Source organism: Pleurodeles waltl, chromosome 12, assembly GCF_031143425.1.
Source record: "Pleurodeles waltl isolate 20211129_DDA chromosome 12, aPleWal1.hap1.20221129, whole genome shotgun sequence".
Taxonomy (NCBI): Eukaryota; Metazoa; Chordata; class Amphibia; order Caudata; family Salamandridae; genus Pleurodeles; species Pleurodeles waltl.
The window spans coordinates 6,562,194-6,577,696 of NC_090451.1; the positions used below are offsets into that span (position 1 = coordinate 6,562,194).

Sequence of the window (15,503 nt, forward strand, 5' to 3'; positions counted from 1 at the left end):
AATAGATGGAGTTGATGGTAATCTTCCAGGCTTTGAAGTTTTCCCATCATCATCTGTCTCAAAAAAATGTGCTAGTAAAGACAGAGAATAAGGTAGCTGTCTTTTACATTAACCAACAGTGAAGCATGCATTCAAAATCCCTCAATGCAATAGCAGAACAATTGGGTTATTGGGCAGAGATCAACCTGTTGCACACGTCGGCAGTACACATCAAGGGCACCGACAATGTGATGGCAGACAGCTGGAGGTTTCCAAATTTCTGCAGTTGACGTTATCCAGGTCGTTGTTTTGAGAGATATGCCGAGAGTTTGTGAAACCCTTTCTGGATCTCTTTTCAAACAAGGACAATGCTCATCTTTGTCGATTCTGATCCAGGCTTCCGGAACAAGGAGCCTAGGTAGTGGACGTATTGGTGATAAAGTGGCTGAGAAGTCTCCTTTATACATTACCCCACTTTTTATTGATCCAGATGGTTCTCTTCAAGTCTCAGCAGGGGGGAGGGAACTTTATTCTTGTGGGCCCTTATTGGCCAGAGATGTCATGGTTTCCTCTTCTGAACCCCTGGCTCTTCTACCTCCTTGAGTACTGCTCAAGTGTGTCTCTGTCAGAACGTCGTCCCTGACCTTCTTGCTCCAACTCACTCTATCGCTTTGGAGGTTGAGAAGTCTGGACTGCTAGCAAAGGGTCTTTCCTCTTCCTTAGTGGAGTTAATTCAGCACTCCAGCAGGCCTTCTACTTCGAAGTCTTACTCAAAGAACTGGAAGTCTTTTGAGACGTGATGTTCTGCTCATGATCTTTTGGCACCTACCTGTAGTTTGTCTGCTATTTTGCATTTTCTTCTGAATGGGTTTCACTTGAATCTCTTTCCACTCTGAAAGCTCATTGCTTTGCAATAAAGGATTTTAGGGACTTTTCTGTACCTTCGTCGATGTTACAGTCTTTGGTGTCTAGACTATTCTGATCTTTTGTCAATTTTAAGACCAGTTGAAAAATCCCTTTTGTCCAACTCAGAATCTTCCTACTCTTTTATTGGCTTTGCAATTTTATCTCTTTGAGGATCTGGATACTGTAGACATAAAGATTGTTTCCTATAAAGTTATTTTCCTATTTCCTATCACCTTGCTGAGAACAATTGGGGAGCTGGGAGCCTTAAAATGCTGTCCTCTCTTCATTTGATACTTTGGAAGATGGGGTAACTTTAAGGCCTAGCCTTACCTTTGCTGCAAAGGTTAAGTCTATTTTTGATAGATCTTAGGAAATAATTCTTCCTTCTTTCATTCCCTCTCCTTCCTCTCCGGAGGAACATTTTCTGAATACACTTGATGTTTAAAGAGCTCTTTTCATTTATGTCACCAGGCCTCTGCAGTTCAGGAAAACCAACTCCTTGTTTGTGACTTTTGGACAGCCTGGAAAAGACAAGAAGGTGACTTTTATGACTCTGAGTAGGTGGATTAAGTTGTCAATTTTTCTCGCTTTGCAAGGCTTTTTAGAATATCTTCCAGTTCAGGGATGGTCTACGAGAGGAATGGCCACCTCCTGGGTTGAATTCCAGTGAGTAACAATCTAGGAAATTCCTAGGGTGGCTACTTGGTCCTCAGATCATACATTTGTCAAGCATTATGGCTTAATAATTTTTCTGTTTTGCCTTTGAGTACCAATGTTTTGAACTCTGCATTACCCTTAGTTCATCTTGTCTTTGTCACAAACATTACATCCTGCCCACCTTCCCATCAGTCCTTTGGCAAGGGCTTGGCACCCAGGTTGGGTGCATGGGGCTAGCATTTAAGGATCCTACTGTTCTTTCTTCCTGTTGGAAGGTGACATCACCTTACTTTGTAATGACTGTCACAAGGACGCAATGGACTAAGGCTAATGAAGATTACCAATAAGTAACCAACGCATCACCATTCTTTCTGAATGTGCGTGGCTCATTCCACAGGACTTGTTCTTTGTATGATTCCTGGATTTTCAGAAGCCCTTTGATGGCAGCACCCCCACACTGAAAATTGTTTCAGCACCACTGTACAAGGGTCAGTTGTCATGCTCATCTGCGGCGTAAATTTGCATTGAAGTAGTCTAACTCCCCAGGCCTTGTCTTTTGCTCAATTTGCCTTTGTGAGTTTTCTCTCAATCACTGTCGACTTCCTTTGATCTTTCTTTCTTCTTTTACTTCACCTTTGCCTTCAGTGTATCTTTCGGCCCTCTTAAGAGACACACCCCCTTGTAGCCACTTCTATACTTCTGTCACCTAATTATTTTCCTATCCTTTCCCCTGTAACGTTGCTGATCCTAGCTATAGCATCACTATCCAGAATCTGTTCACCTGAGTTATGTTCCTCTTATCCCCACGCATCTAATAATCAGCTCTTGGTCTCCCTCCACCTCTCACGAGACATAGTCTGAGGCAGTGTCTCCATCTTGGAGAGACAATCCCTTGCACTTGTGTTGTTCTACTGGCGCTGCCGGCTTGAGCTTTGGTCAGCAGTGGCAAAAGAAGGACTAATGGAAAGTGAACGTATACTGGAGCAACAGAGTGTATGGATTTATAAGAGCTTGATTAAATGATAAAAAAAGAGTTTAGTTGAGAGAAAAAAAGCAACCTGGCCCGTACGGGGATCGAAGCCGTGACCTTGGCATTATTAGCACCACGCTCTAACCAACTGAGCTAACCGGCCATGAGTACTAAAGATATCCTTTTTCCATGTAATGCAGATAGATAGAAGAGGTGGTCTCACTTTCGCAATTCCTTCATACTTTTCTCCTTCCGCCCCCTGTCTGGATTACAATAATAAGAGCTGTGGAGTGCTGGACGCCAGCCTCAGTGCCTCTTCTTTCACTCAATCTAACTGTGTGCTGTGATATCTTTGTAACATCGCTTGTTGCCGGAAAAAAAGGAAAGGATGGATAGTATTTTTATTCTTTTACAACAAAACCCAAAATGCATCGGCTTGCTTGGTCATTAAGTTTACAAGGCCAGCTGCTTTTGAGATATTATAATTATAGTGGTTATTCGGCGTTGGAGGTAAGAGAGTTTTTTTTAGGTCTGGCCGTTCCTTCTGCTTCAAATTACTTGAGCTCATGTCAACAAAGTAACAACAAAACATAGCCAGCGGTTCGTTCCTCAAGCCTTCTCTACTGCGCCTTCCCATGTCTCTCCTGCCGACCACAGTGCAGGAAATCTGAGTTTGCATTTACGCGAAGAGACGTACAACACAAGAAGGCGCGCTTTTGTGCGCCGGGCACCACCCGGCCTGTGCATTCCTCACTGTCCTGAGATCAGTTTACTCAGCAGAGCATGACGCTGCAATTGGTTAGTAGGGCAGGCCTGACCAGAATAGTATATTTGGGGTCATGTATTTGATTGCATTTTTAAAACAGTAACAGAACTTAACTGCAATGTTTAAATAGGTCTAGACATATTTAAACAGTGTCAATTTAATAGAAGAATTGTAGTCAATTCAGAGGGGAGGCACCAATGTTTTTTTTTCCCATTGGGTGGATGCGGCATTAAAGAGTTTGAAGACCACTTGTCTAAGTGGACACTAATACACCTGGATGCTCCTGAATTCTTCGCAACAGATGCCAGCAAACCGGGCTGGAGAGCTACTGTGTTGGACTGATCCTGTCGATTCAAGTGGTCTTTCGAAGAGAGTCGGAGGTCATGGAAATAGATGGAGTTGATGGTAATCTTCAGGGCTTTGAAATTTTCCCATCATCATCTGTCTCAAAAAAATGTGCTAGTAATGACAGAGAATAAGGTAGCTGTCTTTTACATTAACCAACAGTGAAGCATGCATTCAAAATCCCTCAATGCAATAGCAGAACAATTGGGTTATTGGGCAGAGATCAACCTGTTGCACACGTCGGCAGTACACATCAAGGGCACCGACAATGTGATGGCAGACAGCTGGAGGTTTCCAAATTTGCTGGAGTTGACATTATCCAGGTCGTTGTTTTGAGAGATATGCCGAGAGTTTGTGAAACCCTTTCTGGATCTCTTTTCAAACAAGGACAATGCTCATCTTTGTCGATTCTGATCCAGGCTTCCGGAACAAGGAGCCTAGGTAGTGGACGTATTGGTGATAAAGTGGCTGAGAAGTCTCCTTTATACATTCCCCCACTTTTTATTGATCCAGATGGTTCTCTTCAAGTCTCAGCAGGGGGGAGGGAACTTTATTCTTGTGGGCCCTTATTGGCCAGAGATGTCATGGTTTCCTCTTCTGAACCCCTGGCTCTTCTACCTCCTTGGGTACTGCTCAAGTGTATCTCTGTCAGAACGTCGTCCCTGACCTACTTGCTCCAACTCACTCTATCACTTTGGAGGTTGAGAAGTCTGGACTGCTAGCAAAGGGTCTTTCCTCTTCCTTAGTGGAGTTAATTCAGCACTCCAGCAGGCCTTCTACTTCGAAGTCTTACTCAAAGAACTGGAAGTCTTTTGAGACGTGATGTTCTGCTCATGATCTTTTGGCACCTACCTGTAGTTTGTCTGCTATTTTGCATTTTCTTCTGAATGGGTTTCACTTGAATCTCTTTCCACTCTGAAAGCTCATTGCTTTGCGATAAAGGTTTTTAGGGACTTTTCTGTACCTTCGTCGATGTTACAGTCTTTGGTGTCTAGACTGTTCTGATCTTTTGTCAATTGTAAGACCAGTTGAAAAATCCCTTTTCTCCAACTCAGAATCTTCCTACTCTTTTATAGGCTTTGCAATTTTATCTCTTTGAGGATCTGGATACTGTAGACATAAAGATTGTTTCCTATAAAGTTATTTTCCTATTTCCTATCATCTTGCTGAGAACAATTGGGGAGCTGGGAGCCTTAAAATGCTGTCCTCTCTTCACTTGATACTTTAGAAGATGGGGTAACTTTAAGGCCTAGCCTTACCTTTGCTGCAAAGGTTAAGTCTATTTTTGATAGATCTTAGGAAATAATTCTTCCTTCTTTCATTCCCTCTCCTTCCTCTCCGGAGGAACATTTTCTGAATACACTTGATGTTTAAAGAGCTCTTTTCATTCATGTCAACAGGCCTCTGCAGTTCAGGAAAACCGACTCCTTGTTTGTGACTTTTGGACAGCCTGGAAAAGACAAGAAGGTGACTTTTATGACTCTGAGTAGGTGGATTAAGTTGTCAATTTTTCTGGCTTTGCAAGGCTTTTTAGAATATCTTCCAGTTCAGGGATGGTCTACGAGAGGAATGGCCACCTCCTGGGTTGAATTCCAGTGAGTAACAATCTAGGAAATTCCTAGGGTGGCTACTTGGTCCTCAGAGCATACATTTGTCAAGCATTATGGCTTAATAATGTTTCTGTTTTGCATTTGAGTACCAATGTTTTGAACTCTGCATTACCCTTAGTCCATCTTGTCTTTGTCACAAACATTACATCCTGCCCACCTTCCCATCAGTCCTTTGGCAAGGGCTTGGTACCCAGGTTGGGTGCATGGGGCTAGCATTTAAGGATCCTCCTGTTCTTTATTCCTGTTGGAAGGTGACATCACCTTACTTTGTAATGACTGTCACAAGGACGCAATGGACTAAGGCTAATGAAGATTACCAATAAGTAACCAACGCATCACCACTCTTTCTGAATGTGCGTGGCTCATTCCGCAGGACTTGTTCTTTGTATAATTCCTGGATTTTCAGAAGCCCTTTGATGGCAGCACCCCCACACTGAAAATTGTTTCAGCACCACTGTACAAGGGTCAGTTGTCATGCTCATCTGCGGCGTAAATTTGCATTGAAGTAGTCTAACTCCCCAGGCCTTGTCTTTTGCTCAATTTGCCTTTGTGTGTTTTCTCTCAATCACTGTCGACTTCCTTTGATCTTTCTTTCTTCTTTCACTTCACCTTCGCCTTCAGTGTATCTTTCGGCCCTCTTGAGAGTCACACCCCCTTGTAGCCACTTCTATACTTCTGTCACCTAATTATTTTCCTATCCTTTCCCCTGTAACGTTGCTGATCCTAGCTATAGCATCACTATCCAGAATCTGTTCACCTGAGTTATGTTCCTCTTATCCCCACGCATCTAATAATCAGCTCTTGGTCTCCCTCCACCTCTCACGAGACATAGTCTGAGGCAGTGTCTCCATCTTGGAGAGACAATCCCTTGCACTTGTGTTGTTCTACTGGCGCTGCCGGCTTGAGCTTTGGTCAGCAGTGGCAAAAGAAGGACTAATGGAAAGTGAACGTATACTGGAGCAACAGAGTGTATGGATTTATAAGAGCTTGATTAAATGATAAAAAAAGAGTTTAGTTGAGAGAAAAAATGCAACCTGGCCCGTACGGGGATCGAACCCGTGACCTTGGCGTTATTAGCACCACGCTCTAACCAACTGAGCTAACCGGCCATGAGTACTATAGATATCCTTTTTCCATGAAATGCAGTTAGATAGAAGAGTTGATCTTACTATCGCAATTCCTTCATACTTTTCTCCTTCCGCCCCCTGTCTGGATTACAATAACAAGAGCTGTGGAGTGCTGCACGCCAGCCTCAGTGCCTCTTCTTTCACTCAATCTCACTGTGTTCTGTGATATCTTTGTAACATCGCTTGTTGCCGGAAAAAAAGGAAAGGATGGATAGTATTTTTATTCTTTTACAACAAAACCCAAAATGCATCGGCTTGCTTGCTCATTAAGTTTACAAGGCCAGCTGCTTTTGAGATATTATAATTATAGTGGTTATTCGGCGTTGGAGGTAAGAGAGTTTTTTTTAGGTCTGGCCGTTCCTTCTGCTTCCAATTACTTTAGCTCTTGTCAACAAAGTAACAACAAAACATAGCCAACGGTTCGTTGCTCAAGCCTTCCCTACTGCGCCTTCCCATGTCTCTCCTGCCGACCACAGTGCAGGAAATCTGAGTTTGCATTTGCGCGAAGAGACGTACAACACAAGAAGGCGCGCTTTCGTGCGCCGGGCACCACCCGGCCTGTGCATTCCTCACTGTCGTGAGATCAGTTTACTCAGCAGAGCATGACGCTGCAATTGGTTAGTAGGGCAGGCCTGACCAGAATAGTATATTTGGGGTCATTTATTTGATTGCATTTTTAAAACAGTAACAGAACTTAACTGCAATGTTTAAATAGGTCTAGACATATTTAAACAGTGTCAATTTAATAGAAGAATTGTGGACAATTCAGAGGGGAGGCACCAATGTTTTTTTTTCCCATTGGGTGGATGCGGCATTAAAGAGTTTGAAGACCACTTGTCTAAATGGACACTAATACACCTGGATGCTCCTGAATTCTTCGCAACAGATGCCAGCAAACCTGGCTGGAGAGCTACTGTGTTGGACTGATCCTGTCGATTCAAGTGGTCTTTCCTAGAGAGTCGGAGGTCATGGAAATAGATGGAGTTGATGGTAATCTTCAGGGCTTTGAAGTTTTCCCATCATCATCTGTCTCAAAAAAATGTGCTAGTAATGACAGAGAATAAGGTAGCTGTCTTTTACATTAACCAACAGTGAAGAATGCATTCAAAATCCCTCAATGCAATAGCAGAACAATTGGGTTATTGGGCAGAGATCAACCTGTTGCACACGTCGCCAGTACACATCAAGGGCACCGACAATGTGATGGCAGACAGCTTGAGGTTTCCAAATTTGCTGGAGTTGACATTATCCAGGTCGTTGTTTTGAGAGATATGCCGAGAGTTTGTGAAACCCTTTCTGGATCTCTTTTCAAACAAGGACAATGCTCATCTTTGTCGATTCTGATCCAGGCTTCCGGAACAAGGAGCCTAGGTAGTGGATGTATTGGTGATAAAGTGGCTGAGAAGTCTCCTTTATACATTCCCCCACTTTTTATTGATCCAGATGGTTCTCTTCAAGTCTCAGCAGGGGGGAGGGAACTTTATTCTTGTGGGCCCTTATTGGCCAGAGATGTCATGGTTTCCTCTTCTGAACCCCTGGCTCTTCTACCTCCTTGGGTACTGCTCAAGTGTATCTCTGTCAGAACGTCGTCCCTGACCTACTTGCTCCAACTCACTCTATCGCTTTGGAGGTTGAGAAGTCTGGACTGCTAGCAAAGGGTCTTTCCTCTTCCTTAGTGGAGTTAATTCAGCACTCCAGCAGGCCTTCTACTTCGAAGTCTTACTCAAAGAACTGGAAGTCTTTTGAGACGTGATGTTCTGCTCATGATCTTTTGGCACCTACCTGTAGTTTGTCTGCTATTTTGCATTTTCTTCTGAATGGGTTTCACTTGAATCTCTTTCCACTCTGAAAGCTCATTGCTTTGCGATAAAGGTTTTTAGGGACTTTTCTGTACCTTCGTCGATGTTACAGTCTTTGGTGTCTAGACTGTTCTGATCTTTTGTCAATTGTAAGACCAGTTGAAAAATCCCTTTTCTCCAACTCAGAATCTTCCTACTCTTTTATAGGCTTTGCAATTTTATCTCTTTGAGGATCTGGATACTGTAGACATAAAGATTGTTTCCTATAAAGTTATTTTCCTATTTCCTATCATCTTGCTGAGAACAATTGGGGAGCTGGGAGCCTTAAAATGCTGTCCTCTCTTCACTTGATACTTTAGAAGATGGGGTAACTTTAAGGCCTAGCCTTACCTTTGCTGCAAAGGTTAAGTCTATTTTTGATAGATCTTAGGAAATAATTCTTCCTTCTTTCATTCCCTCTCCTTCCTCTCCGGAGGAACATTTTCTGAATACACTTGATGTTTAAAGAGCTCTTTTCATTTATGTCACCAGGCCTCTGCAGTTCAGGAAAACCGACTCCTTGTTTGTGACTTTTGGACAGCCTGGAAAAGACAAGAAGATGACTTTTATGACTCTGAGTAGGTGGATTAAGTTGTCAATTTTTCTGGCTTTGCAAGGCTTTTTAGAATATCTTCCAGTTAAGGGATGGTCTACGAGAGGAATGGCCACCTCCTGGGTTGAATTCCAGTGAGTAACAATCTAGGAAATTCCTAGGGTGGCTACTTGGTCCTCAGAGCATACATTTGTCAAGCATTATGGCTTAATAATTTTTCTGTTTTGCATTTGAGTACCAATGTTTTGAACTCTGCATTACCCTTAGTCCATCTTGTCTTTGTCACAAACATTACATCCTGCCCACCTTCTCATCAGTCCTTTGGCAAGGGCTTGGCACCCAGGTTGGGTGCATGGGGCTAGAATTTAAGGATCCTCCTGTTCTTTCTTCCTTTTGGAATGTGACATCACCCTACTTTGTAATGACTGTCACAAGGACGCAATGGACTAAGGCTAATGAAGATTACCAATAAGTAACCAACGCATCACCACTCTTTCTGAATGTTCGTGGCTCATTCCGCAGGACTTGTTCTTTCTATAATTCCTGGATTTTCAGAAGCCCTTTGATGGCAGCACCCCCACACTGAAAATTGTTTCAGCACCACTGTACAAGGGTCAGTTGTCATGCTCATCTGCGGCGTAAATTTGCATTGAAGTAGTCTAACTCCCCAGGCCTTGTCTTTTGCTCAATTTGCCTTTGTGAGTTTTCTCTCAATCACTGTCGACTTCCTTTGATCTTTCTTTCTTCTTTCACTTCACCTTCGCCTTCAGTGTATCTTTCGGCCCTCTTAAGAGACACACCCCCTTGTAGCCACTTCTATACTTCTGTCACCTAATTATTTTCCTATCCTTTGCCCTGTAACGTTACTGATCCTAGCTATAGCATCACTATCCAGAATCTGTTCACCTGAGTTATGTTCCTCTTATCCCCACGCATCTAATAATCAGCTCTTGGTCTCCCTCCACCTCTCACGAGACATAGTCTGAGGCAGTGTCTCCATCTTGGAGAGACAATCCCTTGCACTTGTGTTGTTCTACTGGCACTGCCGGCTTGAGCTTTGGTCAGCAGTGGCAAAAGAAGGACTAATGGAAAGTGAACGTATACTGGAGCAACAGAGTGTATGGATTTATAAGAGCTTGATTAAATGATAAAAAAAGAGTTTAGTTGAGAGAAAAAATGCAACCTGGCCCATACGGGGATCGAACCCGCAACCTTGGCGTTATTAGCACCACGCTCTAACCAACTGAGCTAAGCGGCCATGAGTACTAAAGATATCCTTTTTCCATGTAATGCAGATAGATAGAAGAGTTGGTCTCACTATCGCAATTCCTTCATACTTTTCTCCTTCTGCCCCCTGTCTGGATTACAATAACAAGAGCTGTGGAGTGCTGCACGCCAGCCTCAGTGCCTCTTTTTTTACTCAATCACACTGTGTGCTGTGATATCTTTGTAACATCGCTTGTTGCCGGAAAAAAAGGAAAGGATGGATAGTATTTTTATTCTTTTACAACAAAACCCAAAATGCATCGGCTTGCTTGCTCATTAAGTTTACAAGGCCAGCTGCTTTTGAGATATTATAATTATAGTGGTTATTCGGCGTTGGAGGTAAGAGAGTTTTTTTTAGGTCTGGCCGTTCCTTCTGCTTCAAATTACTTGAGCTCTTGTCAACAAAGTAACAACAAAACATAGCCAACGGTTCGTTGCTCAAGCCTTCCCTACTGCGCCTTCCCATGTCTCTCCTGCCGACCACAGTGCAGGAAATCTGAGTTTGCATTTGCGCGAAGAGACGTACAACACAAGAAGGCGCGCTTTCGTGCGCCAGGCACCACCCGGCCTGTGCATTCCTCACTGTCGTGAGATCAGTTTACTCAGCAGAGCATGACGCTGCAATTGGTTAGTAGGGCAGGCCTGACCAGAATAGTATATTTGGGGTCATGTATTTGATTGCATTTTTAAAACAGTAACAGAACTTAACTGCAATGTTTAAATAGGTCTAGACATATTTAAACAGTGTCAATTTAATAGAAGAATTGTAGACAATTCAGAGGGGAGGCACCAATGTTTTTTTTTCCCATTGGGTGGATGCGGCATTAAAGAGTTTGAAGACCACTTGTCTAAGTGGACACTAATACACCTGGATGCTCCTGAATTCTTCGCAACAGATGCCAGCAAACCTGGCTGGAGAGCTACTGTGTTGGACTGATCCTGTCGATTCAAGTGGTCTTTCCTAGAGAGTCGGAGGTCATGGAAATAGATGGAGTTGATGGTAATCTTCAGGGCTTTGAAGTTTTCCCATCATCATCTGTCTCAAAAAAATGTGCTAGTAATGACAGAGAATAAGGTAGCTGTCTTTTACATTAACCAACAGTGAAGCATGCATTCAAAATCCCTCAATGCAATAGCAGAACAATTGGGTTATTGGGCAGAGATCAACCTGTTGCACACGTCGGCAGTACACATCAAGGGCACCGACAATGTGATGGCAGACAGCTGGAGGTTTCCAAATTTGCTGGAGTTGACATTATCCAGGTCGTTGTTTTGAGAGATATGCCGAGAGTTTGTGAAACCCTTTCTGGATCTCTTTTCAAACAAGGACAATGCTCATCTTTGTCGATTCTGATCCAGGCTTCCGGAACAAGGAGCCTAGGTAGTGGACGTATTGGTGATAAAGTGGCTGAGAAGTCTCCTTTATACATTCCCCCACTTTTTATTGATCCAGATGGTTCTCTTCAAGTCTCAGCAGGGGGGAGGGAACTTTATTCTTGTGGGCCCTTATTGGCCAGAGATGTCATGGTTTCCTCTTCTGAACCCCTGGCTCTTCTACCTCCTTGGGTACTGCTCAAGTGTATCTCTGTCAGAACGTCGTCCCTGACCTACTTGCTCCAACTCACTCTATCGCTTTGGAGGTTGAGAAGTCTGGACTGCTAGCAAAGGGTCTTTCCTCTTCCTTAGTGGAGTTAATTCAGCACTCCAGCAGGCCTTCTACTTCGAAGTCTTACTCAAAGAACTGGAAGTCTTTTGAGACGTGATGTTCTGCTCATGATCTTTTGGCACCTACCTGTAGTTTGTCTGCTATTTTGCATTTTCTTCTGAATGGGTTTCACTTGAATCTCTTTCCACTCTGAAAGCTCATTGCTTTGCGATAAAGGTTTTTAGGGACTTTTCTGTACCTTCGTCGATGTTACAGTCTTTGGTGTCTAGACTGTTCTGATCTTTTGTCAATTGTAAGACCAGTTGAAAAATCCCTTTTCTCCAACTCAGAATCTTCCTACTCTTTTATAGGCTTTGCAATTTTATCTCTTTGAGGATCTGGATACTGTAGACATAAAGATTGTTTCCTATAAAGTTATTTTCCTATTTCCTATCATCTTGCTGAGAACAATTGGGGAGCTGGGAGCCTTAAAATGCTGTCCTCTCTTCACTTGATACTTTAGAAGATGGGGTAACTTTAAGGCCTAGCCTTACCTTTGCTGCAAAGGTTAAGTCTATTTTTGATAGATCTTAGGAAATAATTCTTCCTTCTTTCATTCCCTCTCCTTCCTCTCCGGAGGAACATTTTCTGAATACACTTGATGTTTAAAGAGCTCTTTTCATTTATGTCACCAGGCCTCTGCAGTTCAGGAAAACCGACTCCTTGTTTGTGACTTTTGGACAGCCTGGAAAAGACAAGAAGATGACTTTTATGACTCTGAGTAGGTGGATTAAGTTGTCAATTTTTCTGGCTTTGCAAGGCTTTTTAGAATATCTTCCAGTTAAGGGATGGTCTACGAGAGGAATGGCCACCTCCTGGGTTGAATTCCAGTGAGTAACAATCTAGGAAATTCCTAGGGTGGCTACTTGGTCCTCAGAGCATACATTTGTCAAGCATTATGGCTTAATAATTTTTCTGTTTTGCATTTGAGTACCAATGTTTTGAACTCTGCATTACCCTTAGTCCATCTTGTCTTTGTCACAAACATTACATCCTGCCCACCTTCTCATCAGTCCTTTGGCAAGGGCTTGGCACCCAGGTTGGGTGCATGGGGCTAGAATTTAAGGATCCTCCTGTTCTTTCTTCCTTTTGGAATGTGACATCACCCTACTTTGTAATGACTGTCACAAGGACGCAATGGACTAAGGCTAATGAAGATTACCAATAAGTAACCAACGCATCACCACTCTTTCTGAATGTGCGTGTCTCATTCCGCAGGACTTGTTCTTTGTATAATTCCTGGATTTTCAGAAGCCCTTTGATGGCAGCACCCCCACACTGAAAATTGTTTCAGCACCACTGTACAAGGGTCAGTTGTCATGCTCATCTGCGGCGTAAATTTGCATTGAAGTAGTCTAACTCCCCAGGCCTTGTCTTTTGCTCAATTTGCCTTTGTGAGTTTTCTCTCAATCACTGTCGACTTCCTTTGATCTTTCTTTCTTCTTTCACTTCACCTTCGCCTTCAGTGTATCTTTCGGCCCTCTTAAGAGACACACCCCCTTGTAGCCACTTCTATACTTCTGTCACCTAATTATTTTCCTATCCTTTGCCCTGTAACGTTACTGATCCTAGCTATAGCATCACTATCCAGAATCTGTTCACCTGAGTTATGTTCCTCTTATCCCCACGCATCTAATAATCAGCTCTTGGTCTCCCTCCACCTCTCACGAGACATAGTCTGAGGCAGTGTCTCCATCTTGGAGAGACAATCCCTTGCACTTGTGTTGTTCTACTGGCACTGCCGGCTTGAGCTTTGGTCAGCAGTGGCAAAAGAAGGACTAATGGAAAGTGAACGTATACTGGAGCAACAGAGTGTATGGATTTATAAGAGCTTGATTAAATGATAAAAAAAGAGTTTAGTTGAGAGAAAAAATGCAACCTGGCCCATACGGGGATCGAACCCGCAACCTTGGCGTTATTAGCACCACGCTCTAACCAACTGAGCTAACCGGCCATCAGTACTAAAGATATCCTTTTTCCATGTAATGCAGATAGATAGAAGAGTTGGTCTCACTATCGCAATTCCTTCATACTTTTCTCCTTCTGCCCCATGTCTGGATTACAATAACAAGAGCTGTGGAGTGCTGCACGCCAGCCTCAGTGCCTCTTTTTTTACTCAATCTCACTGTGTGCTGTGATATCTTTGTAACATCGCTTGTTGCCGGAAAAAAAGGAAAGGATGGATAGTATTTTTATTCTTTTACAACAAAACCCAAAATGCATCGGCTTGCTTGCTCATTAAGTTTACAAGGCCAGCTGCTTTTGAGATATTATAATTATAGTTGTTATTCGGCGTTGGAGGTAAGAGAGTTTTTTTTAGGTCTGGCCGTTCCTTCTGCTTCAAATTACTTGAGCTCTTGTCAACAAAGTAACAACAAAACATAGCCAACGGTTCATTGCTCAAGCCTTCCCTACTGCGCCTTCCCATGTCTCTCCTGCCGACCACAGTGCAGGAAATCTGAGTTTGCATTTGCGCGAAGAGACGTACAACACAAGAAGGCGCGCTTTCGTGCACCAGGCACCACCCGGCCTGTGCATTCCTCACTGTCGTGAGATCAGTTTACTCAGCAGAGCATGACGCTGCAATTGGTTAGTAGGGCAGGCCTGACCAGAATAGTATATTTGGGGTCATGTATTTGATTGCATTTTTAAAACAGTAACAGAACTTAACTGCAATGTTTAAATAGGTCTAGACATATTTAAACAGTGTCAATTTAATAGAAGAATTGTGGACAATTCAGAGGGGAGGCACCAATGTTTATTTTTCCCATTGGGTGGATGCGGCATTAAAGAGTTTGAAGACCACTGGTCTAAGTGGACACTAATATACCTGGATGCTCCTGAATCCTCGCAACAGATGCCAGCAAACCTGGCTGGAGAGCTACTGTGTTGGACTGATCCTGTCGATTCAAGTGGTCTTTCCTAGAGAGTCGGAGGTCATGGAAATAGATGGAGTTGTTGGTAATCTTCAGGGCTTTGAAGTTTTCCCATCATCATCTGTCTCAAAAAAATGTGCTAGTAAAGACAGAGAATAAGGTAGCTGTCTTTTACATTAACCAACAGTGAAGCATGCATTCCAAATCCCTCAATGCAATAGCAGAACAATTGGGTTATTGGGCAGAGATCCACCTGTTGCACACGTCGGCAGTACACATCAAGGGCACCGACAATGTGATGGCAGACAGCTGGAGGTTTCCAAATTTGCTGGAGTTGACGTTATCCAGGTCTTTGTTTTGAGAGATATGCCGAGAGTTTGTGAAACCCTTTCTGGATCTCTTTTCAAACAAGGACAATGCTCATCTTTGTCGATTCTGATCCAGGCTTCCGGAACAAGGAGCCTAGGTAGTGGATGTATTGGTGATAAAGTGGCTGAGAAGTCTCCTTTATACATTCCCCCACTTTTTATTGATCCAGGTGGTTCTCTTCAAGTCTCAGCAGGGGGGAGGGAACTTTATTCTTGTGGGCCCTTATTGGCCAGAAATGTCATGGTTTCCTCTTCTGATCCCCTGGCTCTTCTACCTCCTTGGGTACTGCTCAAGTGTGTCTCTCTCAGAACGTCGTCCCTGACCTTCTTGCTCCAACTCACTCTATAGCTTTGGAGGTTGAGAAGTCTGGACTGCTAGCAAAGGGTCTTTCCTCTTCCTTAGTGGAGTTAATTCAGCACTCCAGCAGGCCTTCTACTTCGAAGTCTTACTCAAAGAACTGGAAGTCTTTTGAGACGTGATGTTCTGCTCATGATCTTTTGGCACCTACCTGTAGTTTGTCTGCTATTTTGCATTTT

At 43.3% G+C, this 15,503-nt stretch overlaps 4 non-coding genes across 4 annotated transcripts; all 4 read right to left on the reverse strand.

Moving 5' to 3' along the window:
• Positions 1–2,601: 2,601 nt before the first annotated feature.
• TRNAI-AAU (transfer RNA isoleucine (anticodon AAU)) lies at positions 2,602–2,675 on the reverse strand. Its single transcript has one exon. It is a non-coding gene; the product is annotated as a tRNA-Ile (tRNA).
• A 3,593-nt stretch (positions 2,676–6,268) lies between these two features.
• TRNAI-AAU (transfer RNA isoleucine (anticodon AAU)) lies at positions 6,269–6,342 on the reverse strand. The gene has a single exon. It is a non-coding gene; the product is annotated as a tRNA-Ile (tRNA).
• Positions 6,343–9,935: 3,593 nt separating this feature from the next.
• TRNAI-AAU (transfer RNA isoleucine (anticodon AAU)) lies at positions 9,936–10,009 on the reverse strand. Its single transcript has one exon. It is a non-coding gene; the product is annotated as a tRNA-Ile (tRNA).
• Positions 10,010–13,602: 3,593 nt separating this feature from the next.
• On the reverse strand, positions 13,603–13,676 carry TRNAI-AAU (transfer RNA isoleucine (anticodon AAU)). The gene has a single exon. It is a non-coding gene; the product is annotated as a tRNA-Ile (tRNA).
• Between the last annotated feature and the right edge of the window lie 1,827 nt (positions 13,677–15,503).